The sequence below is a fragment of the Mauremys reevesii genome, linkage group 10 (genome assembly GCF_016161935.1).
Source record: "Mauremys reevesii isolate NIE-2019 linkage group 10, ASM1616193v1, whole genome shotgun sequence".
Taxonomy (NCBI): domain Eukaryota; kingdom Metazoa; phylum Chordata; order Testudines; family Geoemydidae; genus Mauremys; species Mauremys reevesii.
Genome location: NC_052632.1, coordinates 53,257,578 through 53,275,472, shown reverse-complemented (window position 1 = coordinate 53,275,472; position 17,895 = coordinate 53,257,578). Strand labels below are relative to the sequence as shown.

At 46.5% G+C, this 17,895-nt stretch overlaps 1 protein-coding gene across 3 annotated transcripts in view; it reads right to left on the bottom strand.

Moving 5' to 3' along the window:
- HMOX2 (heme oxygenase 2) overlaps nt 1-14,654 on the bottom strand; it is a 28,268-nt gene extending 13,614 nt beyond the window's left edge. For 2 of the 3 annotated variants that reach the window (XM_039492283.1, XM_039492284.1), the window contains exon 1: nt 14,490-14,638. The gene's annotated coding sequence lies outside the window, so the exon portion shown is untranslated. Of the gene's footprint in view, nt 1-14,489 lie in introns of all 3 variants that reach the window. The other variant, XM_039492282.1, reaches the window with a different exon arrangement.
- Between the last annotated feature and the right edge of the window lie 3,241 nt (nt 14,655-17,895).

The window sequence follows — 17,895 nt, the reverse complement described above, 5'->3', positions numbered from 1 at the left end:
AGAAGGCTGCTGGGCACAGACCAAGCCCACTGCTTATTATTTAGAAAGCATCTGTGCTAAACGCTGTCTGACCAAACACATTTCATCCTCTTATACTGTGTCTCCCAATCACCTCAGTATGAGCCAGATATGTAGGTCACCGCTCACCTTAAGAAAGCTTGTTTTAATCCTACATGTCTATGTTCTGAGGCTGGAAAAACAGTAAATGAGATAAGACTGTGCAGAGCAGGCCAAACAAGTTAATGTGAAGCCAGAATTGGCAGCTCTGTCCCCAGCTCCCAGTCTGAAGCACAAACACACAAAAAGGATGGATCAATGATAAAGGGATAAACTGCCCTTCCAGTTAATGACCTCTGGTTTCCTAACTCTCTCCTTCAGCCTTCCAGTAACTACCCTACCTCCCCCACCACTTTCTAAGTTTTACTAAAAAATTTCAAAGCAAGAGGTTCCAGCTGGAATGTCCTGAAGACTGAAGCCTTAAGCGATATAAAACACGTACAGCACAAGCAATAGCCAGACAAGCCAGGCCTGCACAATGTGCCTTGCCCAAACCTGAAGGCACCATCACTCACAGAGTATGTCTACACTGCAATTAAAAACCCATGGCTGGCCTGTGCCAGCTGACTCAGGCTTGCAGGGCTTGCACTAAGGGGCTGTTAACTGCAGTATAGATATTTGGGCTCCAGGATCCTGTGAGATGGGAGGGACTAGCCCAGGGGTCAGCAACCTATGGCACATGTGCCAAAAGGCGGCCCGCAAGTTGATTTTCATTGGTACTCTATCACCGGTCTGGGGTTCCGTCTGCCGGCCCCTGCCAGCTGGGGTCCCTGCTGCTGGCGTCTCTGCTGCCGGCCCGGGGTTCCATCTATCCAGGCCGGCAGCAGGCTGAGCAGGGCCAGCAGCCGGAACCCCAGGCCAGCAGCGAGCTGAGATGCTCAGCCCACTGCCAGTCTGGCTTTCCGTCCGCCAGCCCCTGCCAGCCAGGGTCCTGGCCACCAGCGCCCCCCCCCCCCCAGCCTGCTGCCAGTCTGGGGTTCCGCCCGCTAGCCCCTGTAAATGTAAAATGTATTACTGGCATGCAAAACCTTAAATTACAATGAAGACTTGGCACACCACTTCTGAAAGGTTGCCGACTCCTGGTCTACCCAAGCCCTGGGAGCCTAAGTCAGCTGGCACAGGCCAGTTGCAGGGGTCTAATCACAGTGTAGACATACCTACAGTGACCACAATTAGGATTCATGAAATCTTTGGCCTCTCCTATTAGTACCGACTGCCTTAAATTGTGATAGCTATTATGCTGCCCTATACACTTGCCTAATGGGAACTGGACTAAGACCCAGCATCTCATTTCATACAGGTTGCCAACACTCATCATATGGTAATTTGGTCAATGTCAAACTGAGCCAGATTCAAATTTCTGACTTAGAGGTCACAGCCTTGTATCTCTATTATCAATCCCCCCACAAGCCAGGCAGTGCCCCTAATCTTCACTCCTCCTGGGAAACCAGCCTACTTTAAAGGTTTTCTGTTGGACATGGTAAGCCTGTCAGAGTTACAAAGCTTTCCAAGCTTTGTCTCTGCAACTATGTCCTTATTTTCCTCATTCCCTTTCTTTGATTACCACCCCAGTTCCAACAGCAAACATGCCAGCTCTAACAGCTACCTGATAAGCAAACAGTATGTGTTCTACAAGCGCTACACAGATATTTAATTTTGCTTAATGCCCCTCTGAGATGGCATTAATCTCACTTTACAAGGACGAATTGAGGCAGAGAGGTTAAGTGACTTGCCCAAGCTCACACAAGGAAGTCTGGCCAAAATGGGGATGGAAATAAAAGGTCTCCTGCTCTAGACACATGCACAGAGATAGCAGCAGGTCAACCTTGTCTGCACACTGCTTCCTTACAGCTAAGATCTCAGACAGCATTTGATTTAACAGTTTAACTTGCTCTAGTCCCTGCTCCAATATTTCAAAATTCAGATTTTAAAGTCAGAAATTTGCATCCAAGCCCAATTGTTCAAAGAGTTCAGTCTTACGTTCCCCAGAAAATAAACCAAATTTCTGGAGAAATGGTATATCACCTCTGTATGCAGATCTAGAACCACTACAAATATGGAAGCAGTGTGTCTCTGGCACCGCAGCAAGTTACACCAGTTAAGCCATTTCAGCAGGCAGCTTGGCAAGGGAGTAAAGCCTTTCCCCCTGCAATGCAGCACATCTGGTAGGAAAGAGATTGCACAGTACTCTTCACAAAGGCAGGGGCAGTGTTCAGAGAGCTGCTCTGGCACCACTTCCACTCACTCAACAATACAAAGGTCAAAAACAAAACAAAAAAACCCCAAGCAAAATCCTTAGTATAAAGGGAAGCAAACTGAACGAGAATAGATGAAAAAGACAGGCAAGAGGAAGTGCATGAGATAAGCCACAGTAACATGGTCTGATAAAGGTTCTTTATACAACACTGACTCTTTGGACTTATTTTGTAAACAAATAATCCCACTGAGTAGCCTTTGGACTCCTCTCTCACAGATTTTCTAAGACCAGCATTTTCCTTGGCAAACTCACAAGACGGTTTAGTTGCTTTCAAGTACTTACTGCTACAAAACTCTATAGTCTCCTCTCCATACACGTATCAGATTTTCTTTAATTAACACAGGCACTTTCCCATAGCTTTTGTGCCAGAGAGATAAGAAATGGTATAGCATAGCACTGTTAGTTATGAAGCATATAGCATGTGCAGGAAATAGTGTTGTAGAGGCAAACAGACCTTGAAAGATTTTTAAGTCTCAAAAAAGCACCTTCATTTTACATTTTCATGTAACTGATTAAAACAGGGCTCTTCTAGCTCCATTTTCATGTAATTTATCCTTTAAAAAGGGCACCAGTTCCTGTAGACCTGCATACGATGTAGGGACATGTGCTAGAGAAAACCTCTCTCAAATCACTAAGCTTCCAAAGGGTAAACTGATAATTTTAAAAGACTGAAACTCCTCCATAGTGTTTGTCAAAGTCCCAGCCCAGCACAGCCTAGGAAGGAGGCCAACCCTCTCCAAGGCTTGAATTCATTCATGGGACATAGGAACTTGAAAATAAGGAGTCATACTAACTTGGCATATTTACCCTCATACCATTGGTTCTAGACTGGCTGCTGAGTGAACCCTAGAGCAGTGGTTTTCAAACTTCTTTTCTGGTGACCCAGTTGGAGAAAATTCTTGATGCTCACAAGTCACGACCCAATGGAGCTGGGGGATGAGGGGTTTGGGATTTGAAGGGGCTCAGGATTGGGGCAGAGGGTTCGGGTGTGGGAGGGGGTCAGGGCTCTGGACCGAGGGTGCCACCTCTAAGGTGAGCCCAGGGAGGAGGGGTTTGGGGTGCAGGAAGGGGCTCTGGATTGGGCAGGACTTCGGGCTGGGGCAGGGAATTGGAGCATGGGCTTACCTTGGATGGCTCCCGGTCAGTGGCACAGTGGGGGTGCTAAGGCAGGCTGCCTGCCTGTCCTGGCACCACGGACCATGCTGCATCCCAGAAGTGGCCAGCAGCAGGTCCGGCTCCTAGGTGGAGGTGTGCAAGCAGCTCCACGCAGCTCTTGCCCACAGGCACTGCCCCCTGCCAGCTCTCATTGGCAGTGAATCAGCCAATGGGTATGCGGAGCCGGCGCTCACGACAGAGGTAACGCATGGAGCCCCGTGGCTACCCCACCTAGGAACCGAACCTGCTGCTGGCTGCTTCTGGGGTGCAGCATGGTGTCAGAACAGGTAGGAACTAGCCTGCCTTAGCTAGGCAACACCACTGCCAGGACTTTTAACGGCCTGGTTGGTGGTGCTGACCAGAGCTGCTCCGACCCAGTGCCTTACATTCTGTGACTCAGTACTGGGTTACGACCTGCAGTTTGAGAACCACTTCCCTAGAGTCACAGTATTAGTAGGCTCTCAGGACAGCTTTGCCTGTCTTTAAGAGATATGCCTCCTAGATAAGCTCCTGATGAGCTGGAGAGAGTGAAACTCTATTCCACTCACTACTTTGGGTACTCCACTGAAAACACTACAGAGGCACAGCTGAAGTGCTGCAATGCTTCAATGTAGTCACTACCTACACCGATAGGGTATGTAATCTCCCCCCTCTGAGGCAACAGCTAGGTTGATGGAAGACTTCTTCCATCAATCTAGCGCTGCCTACACAGGGGTTTAGGTCAACTTAACTACGTTGCTCAGGGGTGTGGATTTTTCAGACCCGAGAGGCATAGCTCTGCCAATGTTTGTTCCCATTGTGGACCAGCCCTTAGTAATTATACTCTCCCAAAGGACCTGGCCAAGATCTAGAATAAATGCCTATCCTCCCGATTTCCCTGTGGGCAGTAGCCAGATTCTCAGGCAGCCACTCATGGCTGTAAACATAAAATCAGAACTGGAAGGGTCCTCAATAGGTCATCTAGTCCAGTCACCAGCACTCAAGGCAGGATTAAGTAATAGCAAGTCCATTCCTGACAGGTGTCTAATTTGTTCTTAAAAACCTCCAGTGACGGAGATTCCACAGCCTCCCTATACAATCTGTTCCAGTGCTTAACTACCCTGACAGTTAGGAAGTTTTTCCTAATGTCCAACCTAAATGTCCCTTGCTGCAATTTAACCTCATTGCTTCTTGTCCTATCCTCAGAGCTTAAGAGCAACAATTTTTCACCCTCCTCCTTGTAACAACCTTTTATATACTATCATGTTTCCCCCTTGGTCTTCTCTTCTCCAGACTAAAACATTTTTTCCCCAATCTTCCCTCATAAGTCATGTTTTTTAAACCTTTAATTATTCCTGTTGCTCTCTTCTGGACTGTCCCCAATTTGTCCATGCCTTTCCCGAAATGTGGCACCCAGAACTGAATACAAAACTCCAGCTGAGGCCTTATCTGCACAGAATAGAATGGAAGCATTACTTCTCGTGTCTTGCTTACAACGCTCATACTAATACATCCCAGAATGATGTTCGCTTTTTTTGCATCAGTGTTACACTGTTCACTCATATTTAGCTTGTGATTCACTATGACCCCCAGATCTCTTTCTGCAGTACTCCCTCCTAGACAGTCATTTCCCATTTTGTATGTGTGCAATTAATTGTTCCTTCCTAAGTCAAATACTTTGCATTTATCCTCATTGGAGAAATGATCTGAAGTAAACGGGATGAAATTCAGTTTGTCCAGATCATTTTAAATTTTAATCCTGTTCTCCAAAGCACTTGCAACCCCTCCTGCCTTGGTATCATCTGCAAACTTTATAAGTGTATTCTCTATGCCATTATCTAAATCATTGATGAGGATATTGAACAGAACTGAACCCAGAACTGAACTTTGTGGGACCCCACTCGATATGCCCTTCCAGCTTGACTGTGAACCACTGATAACTTGTTGGAAAACCATTCCCAGAGAGTAGTTATGTACCCACCTTATAGTAGCTCCATCTAGGCTATATTTCCCTAGTTTGTTTATGAGAAGGTCATGCAAGACAATATCAAAAGTCTTACTAAAGTAAAAAATATACCACATCTAATGCTTCCCTGCACTACATCATTATAGTACACCTCTGTACCATTCACACAGAGGGGATTGATAATCAAAAGAGATCCTGTGGAAAAAAGGAAGTTGAAAATTCTGTGCTTCTGAAAACAGCCTTTTCCAGGACAAAAGCTGTATACATCTGGAATAAGTGTAAACCCTTTCTGAACAATCCATCCAAAGTTACAGGCATCTCTAACTTCACTCCAATTTGAGTACTCATCAGGTTTACTTTACAAATTCCCAGTGAAGTTACTAAAACAAATACTTAGGTGTAGTTGTTAGAGTATGGGTCTACAAAGTTCTGTTCCTGGCTCCATCTCTGATGCCATGTGACTTGGGCAGTCATTTATGGACTGTATCTCAGTTTCCCCTCCATAAAAAAGCAAACGATACCTGATTCATGAATTTGAGGCTTGTAAAGCTCTTTGAGATCCATTGATTAAGAGTGCTTGTGCCCAACATTTGTACTGTCTTGTCTATCATTTCTGTTTTGTGTTAAGGTAATAACTGTCCTACTTTACTGACTCCCAAAGAACCATGAGCATTTGTGTGTCATATCCCATTCATTCTATGGAACTTAAAGACAATATTATCATAATGCCTCATTCCAGAGAGGCTAGAGATTAACTGCTCAGAAGCTGGTCAAGTAGTGAGGGGATTAAAACTGCAAGATACAAACCCCAAGTTTGTCCAGGTATTGTCTGGTATGAGCAGAGCAAAAACTGACCAGTCTGGTGTAGTTATTTCTGTATAGTGCTATAGATGCTCATATTAATACTAAACGAGTATAATACTCTGACCAAAAAATGCTACTTAATACTACAAGATCTTAAGCAGGAACTAGAGCAAGACTAGAGAAAAATTAGACACCTGTGAACAAGAACATCTGCATCTCCAGCTAGAGCAAAAGCTACCAGCCAGGATTGTCAAGCCACATGCTTCCGGGTACAGTCTAATCAACAGCTGAAGTCAGGAAAGAAAATCCCTGATGCAGAAGTGCATTATGAGAACTCTACACATTCCTTTCTAGTATCTGGAATTGGTCACTGAGACAGGATGCCCAACTGGGATGCCTGCCTAGGCAGATCTTTGGCCTGTACCAGTGTGCAAGTTCCTATGGGAACCAGTATAGAACATTTCTGCACAGAAGCATGAAATGGTAGCACTTCCAACCCCAAACTGCAGCTTCTAACCCAAAGTAGTTTTAGGTAATGTGCAGAATAAAGAATGGGTGTTGCCACACACTTCTCCCCCTGCCACCCCCCTTAAAGAAAAAAAAAGGAAAAAAAAAAGTATTATACTTCAGGGAAGTGTTTCTAACTAAGTCTCAGCCACATGCCACTGGCCAGACAGGATTGAGCAGTATTTTCTTCAGAGTGCAATAGCAATGTCCCCTGCCAAGTTGCCTATGGAGTGAAGTGAGGCAGCCCTTGTTACAGGTTCTCTGTTCAGGTCAGAGACGAGGCTGCTGGGCTAAGAATGGCCTTACTTTGCAGTGTTTCAGTCATGAGCACTGTAACAAGATTCTGTATATTTTCCTTAGTCAGTTTTGCCCAGTGATTCAATGACCACAACAAAACACACAGTTAGGACAGCAAAATTAACCCTGGTCATAAAAACAAAAACAAAACAAACAAACAAAAACAAAAAAAAACCACCCCCCCCCCACACATGGGAGGTTCCAATGAGTGTTGAGGCAAGGCCTTGCACAACTGTACTATTTGACTGGCCAGCTTTCTAATGCTTTTGATACATATTACATCAAATTAAATCCTCCATTGTTCTTACAACAGGAAGCTTCCATCAAGCCAGATGTGCCCAAGAGATATCAAGTGGGGCCAGTAACAGACAGTTACAATGCATTAAACAATTCAACTATGTTGGTAACAAGTCTCAATACATAGCAGTTATGACAAATGTGTTATTCATGTATCTCACAATGGAAGCATTACAGTGAGGTGGGGGACAGTAAGAGGTCTCAGAGAAATGCCATTTTCAAAGCTCTTTACAGAATTAAATTTGGACAGGGAGTTAGAGGTAGAAGTGGCTGATAACAGTACACACAAGTGTGAAGAACTGGCAACAGCATACTGATTATAATAGATCCTAAAATACTATAAATACTTCCATACTGAAGGGCCTTATAAATCCCTTACTAACAATTACAGTAAACACAAGGATATCTTCCATCTACTCATTAACTGCAGCCATCTCTGAGATGGAACATGCAATCATCTAACCACACTACACAATAGTGTAGTATGATGGGGAATGCTATCCAAAGGAAACTGAAGGGTCAGTTTAGGATGGTAGAATAATTACCAGTGTTGCAATTCAGTCAGAACACTACACTAATAGCCATATTACTCTTGTGAAAAGGTTCGCAGAATTCTTTACTAGTCAGTACCTTGATTTATATCTTATCCAAAAGAGCATTTCCAGCAACACAGTGCTCCCAAAGTATAATACAGGGGCATTGGTTCAGTACTGACTCTGGAAGAAAAGCACCAATACCACTTCCTGACACACACAGAGGAATAAAACAAACAGTGTACTACTTCCAAGTGCCAATTAGCACAACCCTGAATAGTGTGCAAAATATCCAGTTGCAGCACAAGGTGAGGTGGCTGCAGGGAGCACAGAAGGTTGTGTTGGGTTTGAAAGAAAAAGATTCTTACTCATTTAGCTGATGCCACACCAGATTAGAGCTAACCTCTGACAGTGGAAAGCAGGCCAGATGTGGCAAAACTGAAATGGGAAGAGACCACAAAGGACCAAGAAGATAGCAATTTTGTTGAAGATAGGAAACCAATGTAGGTTCCTCCACAACAGAGGTGAAAGGTTAAAATTTGCACATACAGGTAAGTAGTGAGGCTGCAACATTCTGAATGAAGCTACCCCAGTTCTCTGAGAAAAGCTAGCAAAACAAGCATTCAGTGGCCTGGGGAGTCCAGTTACCCATGGAAACCGGTACATGATTACCTATTTGACAATATAATTTACAGTTACAGGACTTGCCATAGAAGATCAGTTCCACCATCTCTTTTGAAAATATAGGATACACGATGGGCAGAAGAGCTTTTTAATGGAAGAAAAATAATGGATGTGATGAGGCTTTCCATGATATCATGGGAAGGTGTTACTGTCACTCCAGTATGGCAGCTAGAACTTTGTTTCCTCACGATTGTGTCTCCTCCAAGCCCATGTATACAGTTGGCCAGGTACATCATAGGGATATGACACTTCCCATAAAAACATAAGACAAAAACCACGGCCAGAAATAGGAAACGGGACCTGATGGAGCAGTGACCTGACCTTTTATTGCTCTCATTTGTTGGGAACAGGTGGAAGGTTTCCTATGATTGCTAAGGGTAGATATTTGTGGACCTTCCCATCCTCTGTTCAAGATCCTGGGAAGGAACATATCTGGGATGGAGGCTTCCATGTCTCAGTACAAACAAGAGGTGATCTTTAATTCCTAAATGGTAGAGGAGTAAGCTGTCAACCATCTGGTTGGACTAGATACTTAGTAAGGCCAACATTAAGCAGAAATAGGCCAATTGGATACATCTCTGAATGTATGCCTACAGCTGATTTCAGAATAAGAATATTTCAAAGACAACATTTCTAGTACAGCAGCCAGTTTCTCCAGGAGTCAGCTGGAGTTAAACTACAGAGGTCTCCTCTGACCAGCAGTGATTGTGCAAAGAGGAAGACATCTATGAATTGTGATTACATACTGAAACGCTGACAAAGGGGAAAGTTGGAAATCCTGCAACATTTGAAAAAAAACAAACAACCACCATCATTATTGGTTTATTTTGAAGTTGTTCAAGTACATCCTGTGGTTTGACTAGACACCAGAAGGATAATCCCATTGAGAAAACTAAATTCCCAGCAGCAGTTTTTTGCCATTAACTGTAGGAAAATCTGTTGCTGCTAGGCCACAAATTATGGTTTACTCTGGATTAGTTAACCACTGCTCAAGCAGTCCTCATTATGACTGATGCACTAGTATATTAGAAATTTAACCAGGACTAGCAATGTTTGTTGTACCAACCAATTTCATTGCAGTAAGAAGACTGCTGTTGCTAGGCCCTGAATGATTTCCAGAAATAAGGCATATAGAAAAGAGCAATGCACTACTTGTATCTTGTTAATGGATTACCATGGTTAGCAGATTAAATACATTTCTAGTGCTCCGTTCCCTCTGCTAGGCTCTGTTTCTTGACTAGTACATTTTTATAACTGTTTACAGATAAAGATAAAAATATCAAATCACTTGAGTCATTTATGCAATAAGAAAGCAGGTAGTGTGTTTTCTGGGCATTTCTACTTGCAGTGATATGGCACTTTACAAAGTCAACTAATCTGTCTTCTAAACACCCCTATGACGTAAGCAAGAATTATCCTCATTTTATAAGAAGAGAGATTAGTACTTGCCAAAGGGCACACAGAAAGTCTGTGTCAGCTCCAGAGTTCCAATTCCTATGCTGCTGATTCCTGGCCCTCTGTTCAAGCCATTATTTAAAAAGCTGCAGTCCTATTAAAAATAAAATATAAGATACCCAGCAGCTGTTGCTTCTCACTGAGACACAAAGGCTTAGAACTGAAGGGACAGCTATGAGCGATGTTTCAGGACACGCGCACTGAAGGTCAATTTACTGTTTGGAACCATATCATGGCAGACATTAACAGAGTCAGCCAAGCACTCTCCACTGTCCTCTAGGACTGGAAACACCGGCTCTAATAGAAAGTGAGGAATTTTAAGAGGGGGGGGGGGTGGAGACCTGGAGGTGTGACCGAGTTGATTCCAACAGGAGTGAGTGGAGTTCTTGGCAGCTGTAGATTAACAATCAGAGGGTAAACACCCTCAAAAGAAGGTGATGTTATAGAATGGAGGAGTTCTTCACAAATATTTTCTTCTTGGAAAGACTGAGGTGAAGCTAATGGATAGAATTAGTTTCAGCCAGCTGCAGATCTCAGCCAGGCGCTTAGAACTGAAGGTGCTATCTAGTACTGATGTCAAGGCAACAGAAAGGATCTGTCCACTTATTGATGACTTAAGCCCATATTTAAAAAAAAATGATTTGCTTTAGAGAAGAGAAAAGACCCTGGATATGGCAGAGACTGTACAGCAATGCTCTCAACCAGAGGTACATGTACCCTGGGGGTATGCGGAGGTCTTCCAGGGGATACATCAACTAATCTAGATATCTGCCTAGTTTTACAACAGGCTACATAAAAAACATTAGTGAAGTCAGTACAAACTAAAATTTCATTCAGACTATGACTTTACATTGCTTTATATACTATGCACTGAAATGTAATTACAATATTTATATTCCAATGGACTTGCTTACTTTCTCATTATACAATTATAAAATGAGAAAGTAAGCAATTTTTCAGCAACAGTGTGCTGTGACACTTTAGTTTTACGTCTGATTTTTGTGAGCAAGTAGTTTTAAAGTGAGGTGAAACTTGGGGGTATGCAAGACAAATCAGACTTCTGAAAGGGCATACAATAGTCTGGAAAGGTTGAGAGCCACTGTATCACAATGGGGTTCTGGTCCATGACTATGGCTCTTAGATGTTGTGGTAATACAAATTATAAATAATAATGGAGTCCCTCACAACTCCATGTAGAGGAACATTCAAACCATTTTGATGCAACATCACTAATCCTGTGCATGTCTTTAATATACCATCCAGATTGGGCCTTCAGATTAAAAAATGAGGGCGGCTGCAGTCAGCTCCAGGTCTGAAATAAGGAGACCTGACAAAATGTTAACGGGCCTCTTACATAGAACAGGGACATCCAAACTTTGCTAAGAGACAAATCTGAAGTTACAGAAGCACTTAGCCACCCTAGACAGAAAATAGAGCCTTCAGTGCACACAAGGCAATGCTAAAGTCACAGCTGAAATCCACTGGAGTCATGCCACTCCATGACTCCATGTGGGGAGGATACGGCTCTGTCACAGGGAGGACACTGGCTGCTGGTTACTTCTGGCAGCAGGCAGTGCTTCACCCATACTCCTGACCCACTCACCACAGTGATGAAGTACTCCACTTAGGAAGGAACAATCAATTGTATACATACAAAATGGGAAACAACTACCCAGGAAGGAGTACTGCAGAAAGGGATGTGGGGATCATAGTGGACCACAAGCTAAATATGAGTGAACAGTGTAACACTGCTGCGCAAAAAAAAAAAAAAAAAAAAAAAAAGCAAACATTCTGGGATGTATTAGAAGGAGTGTTGTAAGCAAGACACGCAAAGTAATTCTTACACTCTACTGTGCGCTGATTAGGCCTCAGCTGGAGCACTGTGTCCAGTTCCAGGCACCACATATCAAGAAAGATGTGAACAAACTGGAGAAAGCAGAGAAAAGCAACAAAAAATGATTGAAGGTCTAGAAAACATGACTGTGACAGGATGCTGGGCAAAGGGTTGCAGATCCAGCCCTCTGTCACGCCCGCTCCTTGTTAAGGGAACAAATTAGAGCAGGCTGGAGATAACCTGGCCCTAATTAGAGAGACAGACAGCTGCTACCTAATTAGCCTGGGGCTGCATAAAAGCCTTCAGGGAGGGAAGCCATGGGAGAGCAGGAAAAAAGGAAAGGCAGAGACTGGAAGGTAGGCGGTAGCACTCCCTCCTGCAGATGGTGAAGGGTTACTTGCACATGGTGAAACGGTGGTGGGAACAAGCCTGAAAAAGTGTATCAGTGGCTACTAAACCAAGGGTCTCAGTGTGACTTTGTAAACCTAGCAGTGGCAGAAGTCAAGGGGGCCCTGCTGCACTCTGCTACAATGACCTATGAGGGGAGATTGAAAAAAAATTGGTTTTGTTTAGTCTAGAGAAGAGAAGACTATGGAGGAACATGATCACAGTTTTCAAGTACATAAAAGGTTGCTACAAGAAGTATTGTTCTCAACCTCTGAGGATAGGACAAGAAGCCTCGGGCTTAAACTGCAGCAAGGGCAGTTTAGGTTGGACATTAGGAAAAACTTGTTATTGGGGTGGGTAAGCACTAGATTAAATTACCTAGGGAGGTTGTGAAATCTCCCTTGTTGGAGATTTTTAAGAGCAGGTTAGACAAACACCTGTCAGGGATGGTCTAGAATAGATAATACTTAGTACTGCCCATGAGTGCAGGGGACAGGACTAGATGACCTCTTGAGGTCCCTTCCAGTCCTACAATTCTATGCTTCTATAAAAGTGCACCCTCTCTTCCATACATGATACTTGTCAAATGTTTGCTCATTCGGAGCAAGCAATGCTCTCCTGTTACCATGAAGAGATTTTAGCCTGACTTTATAAAACAGACATGAACCTCAGGACAAGTGTGCCAATGAAGGTTTGGGAGGAGAAAATCCACAAACATGCAGCCCTGCTTTCAAAGCTGTAATGCGCTCAGCTGGAAGAGAGCAAAACAGTATCACCTTCCTTCACCCCCATGGACATGAAGAGAAATGACAGTACAAGGACTTGGTATTTTCCATATTTACTTTTTTTTTTTTAATTTCCATGAACATCCTCCCCTAACTTGTCAGTTTTGCAGTCCAAAACCTGTATGTCACCTAGAAACACAAACTTAATATTCAATAAAAACCATTTAACTCAGTGCTAAATTGTGAGGTCCCATGTAAACGTAGTGATGAGTGTTGGGGACTTTTAAGTTAAGATGTGACGTGGACATAGAAATGTACACAACAGACATTTCATTTTACTGAAGTCAAAGTCAGATTCCTCCATCTCCCCCCCCCCCCCTTCACCTTTGACAATCCTTTAGTTCCCAGGAAACTGAATGGCATCAAAACTTTATTGCACACAGCAGCAGCAATATATCAGCTCCTCTTGCACCCAGATCCAGACATGTAACAGTGAGATGTGTGACAAAGTCTGGGACTAAAGTAAAATTAAATCTTTTCTGTTTTTAATCTCAGATTATGCATATGCCCTATTGTGTGTTTTATGGGAATGATTTAAGGAATAATGATAAGGAGAAGGGCAGTGCTAGCGACCCAGGGAGACTCATCATAGAGTCAGTAACCAAAAACCAGAGGAGGAAGAGAAAAACGGTCCACTCCCAGAGACCAACAACTGGACAACCAGTGTGGCAGGAGATGGACGCTGAAGCGCCCCAAAAAGATGAGTGCAAGAGAAGCGTTTCCTCAAACTCCCAGAAATGGCACCGCCCTTTCCATTAAGAAGCGGGCAGGAAAAGCTGCGCCTAGCCCTGGGAGAAAGGGGACAGCAGCCAGTGACAAGAGGACACAGGGCGCTCGAGCCCACGCAGGCGGTGCTGTCCGGCCCCACGCACGTGCCCGGGGACCCCGGGACAGACTGGCGGGATGTGCTCACACGGGCACGTCTCGTCCCGCCCGTCAGGTCTCCACCTACCCCCCGGGGCTGAGGAGACGCGGTTCCAAGCCGGGGCGGTTACCCAGGCCGCTCAGCGGGTCACCGCGCGCGCTCCAGGCTGAACGCCCGTTGCCGGGGCACGGCTCGGCGGAGCCAGCCCCCCGGGGCCCCGCCTGTCCCAGCCGGGCTCCGAGGGACGCCCGCCCTCGATCACGCCCCAGCCAGATGCGGCTCCGGGCAGTGAGCCCGAGAGACCCGCGGACACAGCTCCGTGGCGGGGCGGTCTGAACGCTGCTCCCCGCGTCAAGCCAGCCCGCGCCCCCAGCTGCCAGGGACCCCGCGCAGCCCGCGCCCCCAGCTGCCAGGGACCCCGCGCAGCCCGCGCCCCCAGCTGCCAGGGACCCCGCAGCGCACGCCCAGGCTGGGGCCGCGCGGCCGGTACCAGCGGGCAGGGCACCAGCCTCACCCCGCGGCGCCGACCCAGCCGAGAGCCGCTCCGAGCGGGCCCTGGGGGGACACAGCGGCACCCCCCGAGCCCGCGTCCCCGCTGGGCTAATCCCGCCCCCGCGCCGCACTCACCCGCAGCAGCTCAGCTCCTCTCAGCGCCGCAGCCGCCTCGGCCTGCTGGGAAAAGGTGGGACAAAGGCCTGTCCCTATGATTAATTATTCATGAGCAGGCGGCGCCGCGGCAAGTTTACATGTAATTCAGCCCAGGCTGACGTGATAGAGCCCTGACGTGACAGTCCCCACCTCTTTGCAGAGGCCCCGCCCCTTATCTGGCCCCGCCTACAGCCCGTAGATGCGGAGCGTTCTACTGATTGTCCCTGGGTTTGCGGCTCCTGGATGGCACCCTGCACTCCCAGGTGCTCCCTTGCCCCAGCCAACACGCTGTCCCTGATTGTCACCATTAATGAAGACTGAAGCAAGTTAGGCATTAAACACCTCAGCTTTCTTGATTTGTCCATTATTAGCGCTCCTTCCCTTTTAAGTAGAGGAACCTACACTTTCCTTATTCCTTTGTCTTTCTCTTGCTCCTAATATATTTAAAGAACTTCTTATTGCTTTTTATGGCCTTTGCTAAGTTAACTCATTTAGTGCCTTAGCCTTTCTGATTTTGTTCCTACAGGCTTTTGCTATTCTTTTCTGTATCTCCTTAGCAATTTGTCCAGGTTTCCATTTTTTGTAGGATTCCTTTTTTATTTTCAGGTCATTAAAGTGCTCCTGATGGAACCATATTGGCCTCTTTCCTTCCCAGCAGGATAGTTTGCAGTTGTGCCTTTAATGTCTCCTTGAGAATCAGCTAGCTGTCTTGTACTCCTTTTTCCCTTAGATTTCCTCCCCGTGGGACTTTATCTACCAGTTCTTTGAATGAATTTGCTAAAGGAAGCTTTTTTGAAATTCATCACCCTTATTCTGCTGCTCTCACTCCTTCCTTTCCTTAGAATCATGAAATCTATAATTTCAGGGTCACTTTAACTCAAATTGCCTTCCACTCTCAGATTCGCTACCAATTTCTCCCTGTTCCTCAGAATCAAGTCTAAAATGATTGTCCTCCCTGGTTACTCCCTCCACTTTCTGGAACAAAATGTTATCCACAATAGATTCCAAGAACTTGCTGGAAATGTGTTTTCCCATATTACATTTCCAGCAGATTTCTGGGTAGTTAAAATCCCCAATTATTACTATGTTTTGTGTTTGGGATATTTCTGGAATCCTTGGCTCTTGGTGAATTCCTTGGCCCCATGGTTCTCTGCCCCCTGGAAGAATGCTTCCTCTCTCAAGCTCCTCATCAGCCTCTCAGGGAAAATCCTTTCCCTTCCCCCGCTGATTTTAAACATATTAAAACAGTAGTTCACAAACTGTGGTCCTTGCAGGACACCCACACAGAGTTGGCTGATCACATGCTGCTGGTTCTTCTTTTTGTCAGCTCTTATATTCCATTAGAGGAAACTAAAAATAAACAAACACTGAAGGTGATTTGTAAGAAATTTTGTTAGTTGCCCTGGAGATTATATATGATTTTGAATGACAAGGAAATCAGTCTGTTTTCTAGCAAATATAGGGGGATGAGGGAAAGGAGAGGGGCAGACAATTGTGCATGGGAGGTGGGCAATTGTGACTGGGGGGAAATGCCCACAAGAAACTCTTTATTTGGGGATGGTGCCCACTGTGGTGAAGGTTGCAAACACCTAAATTAGATACAGACCAGGATTTGCGGTTTTGCTCTCCCTGATGCTCAGTTTACTCAGTGACACCAGCCATCCTTTGTTCTGTATCCAGGTTACATGTCCCTCTCTCGTGGACAAGCTGTTGCTCTGATCTGAGCTGCACTAAATAAATTCTGGCTGCATAGACTAATTGGGGCACCCAACCTCAGCCTGAGAACAAACACTGATTCCTGCCTTAGTTTCCCTGTAAATGCCACCAAATGGCAGACAACCCCAGAATGCAGCACTGACCCTGTTGCCTTCCCCAAGTGCAGTTCAGTGTCCAGCTGGCCAAGGAGACTCAGAGGAGGAATTCATCAAACAGGGAGTTGGGCAGGGCAAATCTATTTCTCCTGATGTTTATAAGGAACCAGAAGAAGGGTGACCAGATGCCCTATTTTTAAAGGGACAGTCCTGTATTTAAGCCCTCCTGCAAGTGTCCTGACTTTTTCTTAAAAACAATCAAATTGTTCTGTATTTTCTGTCTCCCCCCCATCAGTACTGGCTGTTGTCCGGATCCCTGCTCGCAGCCACCCGTTCACCAGCGGTGAGTGGGAGGGTCCAGTGGCTGACGATGGGGGTGAGTATGCAAGGCTGGTGGCGTGGTGAAGATGCAGTGTGTGGGGCTGGCCGCTCCCACACTGGTCCGTCAGTGCAGCCCCCGCTGCATGCCAGCTCTCGGCCAGCAGGGCCCCGTCCCATTTCCAGCCGGCATTGGCTGTGCACTGCAAGCTGCGGTAGCTGGTGAGTGCAGGCAGGCGCCAGGTGGCAGACGGTTTCGTGTCACCTCTGCTGCCCACCCATTGGTCCTTACCTGCTATACCTTTCACTGTCCTCTCTGTGCTTTGCCCCTTTGTCCCCCCTCCAGCCCCGCTGCTCCTCCATATCCCCTCCTGTGGGGAGCATCCCGTTCCCAGTGCTGTGTGGAGAACCAGCCCCTGGTGGGAGTGCTCAGCTCACCAACACTGTGGCCGGCAGGCTCCTTCCTTCTCCCACTGCCTCTGGCTGGGCCAGCACCCCAGGAAAATCCCAAACCCTCTGGCCTGGGGCACTGGCCAGGAGAAGCCAGAGCCCCGCACAGCGCTGGCACAGAGAAACCTCTCTGCCCCTCAGTTAAGCTGTGGAGTGGTGGGGAAAAGAAGCAATTTCCAGCCTCTTCATGACCTGAACCTGCAGGCTCCACAGCAGCCCCTGGGGTAGGGGCTTAGCATCCTCTTCACCCATGCCTCCCCCTCCCCGCCCCAGGGTCCTGCCCCCAGGGAGTGCGGGGCTGCCCCATCCCCTAGGCACTCTTCCCTGCTGAGACACCTCTCTGGCCAGGTTCGCTGAAGCCCCTGCAGTCAGGTTCCCTGGGCTGTGGTTCACCATGCATCCTGAGGGCTTAACGCCTTCCTGGCTGCACTGTAGCCGGGAGACAGGAAGTGGCTGGGTTATGTCAGTGGCCAGCAGCAGCCTGGAGGTGTTAGCTGCCTTTGGCAGGAAGAGACAAGTTGCTTCCAGCCACATGGGGTGGGAGGAAGGAGAGATGAGCTCTGCAAAGACATGGGCCAGATCATCCTTTCCCCATCTCCTGCTCCCCTGTGGCTGGAAGCAGCTCCCATCCCTTTCCTCCTGCAAAGTGCCAAAAGGCTTCTGATGGCTACATTCTGGTGTGAACCCTGGCAGAAATCTGCAAGGGGGGGCATGTTACCCTGAGTGCCCTCCCCCACGTGTTGCCTTGAGAAGACATGGCACTGGGTACCAGGAGAGGCAGGTCAGTCCTGGGGGCCCAGCCAGGC